Source organism: Calidris pugnax, unplaced genomic scaffold (genome assembly GCF_001431845.1).
Source record: "Calidris pugnax isolate Ruff unplaced genomic scaffold, ASM143184v1 scaffold273, whole genome shotgun sequence".
In the NCBI taxonomy this organism is placed as follows: Eukaryota; Metazoa; Chordata; class Aves; order Charadriiformes; family Scolopacidae; genus Calidris; species Calidris pugnax.
The window spans coordinates 3,278,523-3,284,522 of NW_015094508.1; positions in this window are offsets into that span (position 1 = coordinate 3,278,523).

Sequence of the window (6,000 nt, forward strand, 5' to 3'; positions counted from 1 at the left end):
TTCCCTTCCAACCCAAACCATGCTACGATTCTGTGATCCTAAAACCTTACTGTTTTTAACCTCATGGTTATGATCTTAGCTCATGATTTTCTTAACACTTACAAATACCAATGCCTTGCTAGTAAGAAATTTCCTCCAAAGCCTCTGGCTGTGTCCACTCTGAACAGCAAGTTAGACAGACCATTAACTGACTAGTATTGGCAATTCCTATGTTCTTAACTGTTTGCAGAGACATAATCTTTACAATCAAGAAAAATAATCTGGAAGAAATACACTAAACAGAATTATATGACCACATTGTATTATGAGAAAACACCTTGAATGCACTTTAAAAGCTCTCCATGCTTTGAATCTTGGAAAGGCAGTTTCCTCACTATAAGAGTCCACTTGGTAAATTAGCTTGCACTGATTTCTAATGCTATTTGCCATTCATTGTATGAAGTAATCAAGCATGTACTTTCAGCAACTCTACTGCAAGACAAAAGAGACTGACAAAGCACAATGAAAAACAATGTCTCCCCTCAAGTGGAACCAAGGTAAAAAATTATCCAGAACTGACCGGTGAAAACAATACCTCACAGGTGATTAACTTAGCTGGTTTAAAGCAGACAGCAATGAGATCACCCCTTTCTATGGAACACTTTAACCACTAAATTTAAACAAATGAAAACAGTGGTCTTTTAATGACTAAACTAGGAATATATTATGAAACGGTCAGGTTGAGGAAACTTCCAGGAGAAAGCACATATTGTAAAATGAAGATTTTCAATTAGACCTACAGAGATTTATAATATCTCATGTTAATTTTGAATGTTTGATTTATATCATGAAGGCCTCCCACTTATTAAAAAGCTATTTTGAAAGCTGCTTTGTTTTCTTACTTTGCATAAAAACTAAGAAGTTATCAGTTAACTACTGCACAGACCAGTAAATGTTTAACTGAACTAAAATATAAACGTTTTAGCTGCAATGGGTAACTCCTTATTTGTTATCGGTGACATTAGATGACTTCTGCTTTTGTCCTTGTTAGGATAATATACAGTATGTGCTCTTCTATTGCAGAAAACATACAGCTTTACATTTTTGGTTTATGCTACCACTTCTCTATAGTATTAGTCACTCACACCAGCTTCTGGTGAGTTTCTATCTACAAAACTTAGCCTAACCATTTCGTTTGTATTTTTGAAAGATCAATACATTGTGCAAGGTTCATATTCCTCTAAATAACTGGTATGAATCAAGAGAAACTCTACAAGTAATGTAATATATTACTGTACTGGTAAATTAATCTAATGGCGAATAATACCAGCTGAAAAAAACCCAAGTTTCACATTTTAAATTTCAGTATTGGCCAGCTCCTTAAAATACCATTACAATACAGACAGAGAGAAAATTGCTGTTATAATCAAAATGGAAATACATATATATTTGAAAGAACAAAATATAATTGTATTGGAATTAGAAAGAATACCTTTCACTTCCAGTGCCACTGGGAAATTACTGTCTGAATCTGTCCTAAATGAACACACATCTATATATGTGTGAGAACACAGACTGTTATTTCATCTGACTTGCAAGTGGTATTACTTGAGGGTCAAAGCAAAAAATAACATTGTTTAAACTTCCTCATACATTATGAATGGTAGGACTAAAATGAAATCTATAGGGAAACACTTTGCCCATTAAACAGTGCTGCACTCAACTGCAAAATAAGCGGATCAATTCCAGCAGTGCTGTTAGAATACTTCTTTGCTGATACCACCTGCCTGCAATGCAGATCAGCCAACTATTCTGGCAGAAGGGCAGTTAAGAAAACACTTTAGAAAAATAATTATCTGGACTCTGTAACACTTAATCTCCCACAACTTCCAGTAATGTTCAACCCTTACTGCACATTTGTTCTTTTCTTCACATTAGATATACATAGTCAGCATTTTTTCCAGTAATACCTAAGTTTCTTTCCTCAGTTTTAACTAAAAGGTGCTCAGATCAGACAATTCATGTTATCTCAATATCCTTAGTGTTTTAGAAAATGTCATGCAGGAGCTTTGCTATCTGTAACCGTGGGCATGTGCAGATCCATTACTGAAATGGCTTGTATCAAAGCAAGGCAGCATAGCAATGCACCCCCCTGTTCACATGGTAATTTCTAATTTCTTGCTATGTTCATTTAACTGCTATCTTACACATAGGAAGACTTCCTTGTGCACACCCGATACTTGCTTCTACTGCCAGCCTTATTGTATAGGCAATGAAGTAACGTTGGGAAGAAAGAAGCAGACTACTTCCTTCCTCCAGGCCCCAGGAAAAGGGAAGATCTTGTGCAAGGCATTTGACACTGTCCCGCATGACATCCTGGTCTCTAAACTGGAGAGACACGGATTTGATGGATGGACCACATGGTGGATAAGGAACTGGCTGGATGGCAGCACTCAAAGGGTTGTGGTCAATGACTTCATGTCCAAGTGGCAACCAGTGACGAGTGGTGTTCCTCATAGGTGAGTACTGGGACCAGTGCTGTTTAACAGCTTCGTCAGCAACGTGGACAGTGGGACAGAGTGCACCCTCAGCAAGTTTGCAGACGACATCAAGCTGTGTGACATGGTTGACACACTAGAAATAAGGGATGCCATCCAGAGGGACCTGGACAGGCTTGAGAGGTGGGCCCGTGTGAACCTCATGAAGTTTAACCAGGCCAAGTACAAGCTCCTGCACCTGGGTCACAGCAATCCCAAGTACAGGCTGGGTGGAGAATGAATTGAGAGCAGCACTGAGGAGAAGGTCTTGGGGGTGTTGGTGGACAAGAAGCTCAACATTAGCCAGCAATGTGTGCTTGCAGCCAAGAAAGCCAACCGCTTCCTGGATTGCATCGAAAGAAGCTTGGCAAGCAGGTCAAGGGAGCTGATTCTGCTGCTCTACTTTGCTCTGGTGAGATCTCACCTGGAGTACTGCGTATAGCCCTGGGGCCCTCAACATAACAAGGACTTAACTGTTATGAGGAAATTCTTTACTGTGAGGGTGGTGAGACACTGGAGCAGGTTGCCCAGGGAAGTTGTTGAGGTCTCATCCCTGATAGTGATCAATGCCAAGCTATATGGGACATAGAGCAACCTGGTCTAGTGGGAGGCATCCCTGCCATGGCAGTGGTTTGGAACTAGATAATTTTTAAGGTCCCTTCTCACTCTAACCTGTCCATGATTCTTCTATTACCTTTTGTCTCCTTTACCCACTTAGACACAGGGATGCTAGCTCCATCCAGCGGAGCACCAAGAGTAAGGGGGCAAACTCTCAGCAGCTTTAGGCTGCCTTAACTCAAATGACAACTTCCCCCTAGTGAAACCTGCTGCCAGCTGGTGCAGAAGTTCTGAGCATAGAACAGAAGAGAAAGCAGGTTACTTTCTACTTCCAGCGTGGGCCAGGTCTCAGTCTTTGCAGCGTAACACATCAGTGCCAGACTGCATCGCATGCCATGGTCCAGCAGGAGACATATGTTCAGCAAAAAAGCATGCAATAAATTAGGCTTTGTTCAATGTTAAACTGTAATCCCACACGAGGCTCTCTTTCCAAACCTTTACAGATAACCCAAGGTATTTGACCACCACTTCTCAGAAAGGCATCTTTCCTCCTTTAGAGACCAAAATGCACCAGCAGGATAAAAGAATAATAAGTGCCAACCTGTTTAATACCAATTAAGAACAGGTGACAAATGTTAACATGGAAAGAACTGCAGAAAAGTCCATTGTTCAAGGATACTGAAAGGTATTTTTTAAACTGATTATCCCTGAGTTTCTGAGTAGTACAAACAAACAATTTTCTGTTTTTCCTTGCATTAAAAACAAGGTACTGTTTAATGTTGTTTCCCTTAAAAGATAATATGAGAACGTTATCCTAGTTGTCAGTTTAACCAGGCAGAAATAACAAGGATACAGCCCACATAACATATGTATTCTAAGAGGCTTTATACTGAGTTAATTAGTTTAACTACTGCTTTCATGGTTCATTTAAAAGTTTCATGCTTCATTAAATATCAATATATTTCATCACCTCAAAAAACTTTTCAGTAAAAATACAATTGTCTTTTCAAGTGATAATCTTGTTAACTGATATATACATTTCAAGCATGTCTATCAGACTCTATCAAAGTCTGAATTGCTACAGTAGCAGTATCTCAAAGCATTATACGAATCTCATTCCACACACAATGGAAAGACTTCTTTTTTCCTGAAACAAAAGTACTTTGTCAAGAAAAAGAAAATGGTTTTGACACATGTTATTTCCACCATTAAGAAAGTTTCTCCACTGAGCTCTGGTTGTTCCACCTTCAGAACTCAGCTGAAACATAACTTGGATTCAATAGTTGTAGCTGTTTTGTCAGACGTCCTTAAGTTCAGAAAGTCAGAAAGTCATGCCCCTAAGGAAGCATAAAGATCAATGAAACTAATAGTTGCAAAGATAGAGAGGCCAAAAGCCAAGTGCAAATCATAAAGAGAAACTTCTGTGGTTAAGAGTACATTTTTTTCTACTATAAAGGTCTACTTACTTACGCTGAGTATGCATTTTCTCAATTCGGGATATAAGATAATCTCAGAGTTGTTCAGAAGAACATTTTCCAGACTGAGAAATCTACTGCTATCTTCATATGCAATCTTGTTCTATGAAATATATGGTCAGCAAAAATGCATTGCAATAATAATGCATTGCGGTTCTTATTATCTAAACTGATTTTTAGAAGAGGCCACTATCAGCACCCTTCATGTTATCACCTATTTAGATTCCTTAAAAGTGAAATTACATCATGGTCCAAACAAAACCTTCCACTTGTCTTTCCACTCTTATCTCTTCAAGTCAATGAGAGGCAAACCCTGGGAAAATTATACAAACAGCCACAAGTATTTAAAATATGTATTGTCACTACATGCTTTGACTCCTCTCTAAAGCTTTAGACATTTTTCTTTCAATTTTAGTCTTTCATTAGCCCAAGGCATGCTAATTAATCGGAATTTCCAAGGTTTTTTTGCTGTAACCAAAAAGAAAAGACCAAATAAAAACCTCATTCCATCTTGTTAAAGTGAGTCCATCTACCTTCCACAAAGCCAGGGCAGTAGAGGGAGGATTAAGGGCACTTGAATGGCTTAGGCCCTGTAAAGACAACTCCAGCTCCTGCCCTTAGCCGTCATCCTTGCCAAAATCGATTTACGGAGAATGACATCTTAACCACAGCTATTACTTTGTGAAGAGGAGGCTGCGGTGTTGGCAGGGTTTGGCATCCAAAGTTGGCTACTGAGTAAGGCCTGATGCGAAGACACAGGAAACCACACTGGCATACCAACGCAATGGTGTGTGTGCGTGTCTGCAAGGGCCGTCTGAAGGGTGGAAAGATGTGTTCATGGACAAAGGCACAAAAAAAGGCAAATGTATGTGTGCTCTGCTGAGCTGAGCACCTTTGTTAAAGGGTGGGAACCCCCACAAATGTCCTGATGGAGGCTGCAATCTTTTTAAGAAGCTGGTCATCCCAACTGTGTGTCTCTCCTCCATACCCCCCAAAAAATCCAGCAATAACCATCTTTACATTACTACCTTAGAGAGAACGTGCCATACAGGTAAGTGCAAAATGTTCAAAACTGATTACATGATTTTTGAGGACTTGATCCTATTGACTTTCAGAGAAGTTAAATTCCCAAGTACGTAAGTAATTTTTACAAACAGAACCTGGTCTTATGAGCTGCTTAGGTCATTTTTCAAACTTAAGTCATATGCAGTTGTTCACATATTCCTCTTCATAAAATTTATTGTGTGTTTTTTTAGTATTCTGGTGTGATTTTCATTAAACTTCGGGGATTTGATTCTCTGCAATTCAGTCATTGCAATTCCCTGAAGTTACAAATAAAAATCAGCACCTCTTATAGTCAGATGTAGTTGTGTTTCACTATTACTGAAAACCAGGGTCTATTCTGCAGTTTGTAAAACTTTATGTTAAAAAAAAAATGCTTGCTTTTGAAG